The sequence below is a fragment of the Cebus imitator genome, unplaced genomic scaffold, assembly GCF_001604975.1.
Source record: "Cebus imitator isolate Cc_AM_T3 unplaced genomic scaffold, Cebus_imitator-1.0 Scaffold619, whole genome shotgun sequence".
Lineage (NCBI taxonomy): Eukaryota > Metazoa > Chordata > Mammalia > Primates > Cebidae > Cebus > Cebus imitator.
Window position 1 is genome coordinate 799415 of NW_016107934.1, and position 918 is coordinate 800332.

Consider the following 918-nt stretch of genomic DNA (forward strand, 5'->3'; position numbering starts at 1 on the left):
TGCTGGGAAAAGTTTTACTATTATTCAACTTTGCTAATTATTAATTAACACGCTGTAGCGAAAGTCCCCCCAAAACACAGCAAGAGGTTAGTCACGGCCCTGTTTTAGAACATTTGCAGAGAGTTAGTAAAATAGAAATTTTGTGTCTTCTTCGGAAGTTTATGTGCTAAAAGACATATTGTGCAGATTTACACACTCAGGGTCGGGCGAGAAGGCCGAAGCCCACACTGAGGCCGGGAACACTGTGTTCCAAGCCAGCTCATAATCAGGTTAATCTATTCCAGCCTGTAGTCACCCTGCTAAATTCAAGATAACACGGTGGCTAGGAACTCTTGCTGGCAAAGCCATCTCTCTCAATAGCATTGAGGACTGAACTGACGAAAGGCAGGAAATCAGGCCTTCTAGTCCGCAAGGAAGATTAGAAATAGAAGAAAATTATAAATGAACTGCAGCCGTGGAGGTGCTATGAGGGTTTGCCTACTCTTCCTTCTCTCCTCGTGATACGTAAAACTGACTCTGCGTGAATCCCCTTCTTTTGTCATCCGTAACAATCTTGTGCAGACACGTACCTATCTCTTATTCTGTCCACTTAAGAACAGCTCAATTTACCAAGTTAATCAGGAAAACAGAATCATAAACCTGAAGGATCATTATTAATTCTAGTGGGTGTTTTCTAGTGTTTTTGAATGTTAGCCTCTGAGGAATCTCTTTAACATACCCACACATACAGATACTTATAGTAGAAACCCCTGAATACCTTTGCAACCCTGTAACTGAATATTACTCACTTCTCAACCCTTCTAGGGAAACCTCCAGTGAACATCACGTCTTATTTGCAAAGAGATGGGAGTTACCAGTTACTTACTCTACCCTCCCCGCTACAGAGATATCCAAACTAATCTCAAACCTGGCCTTTTT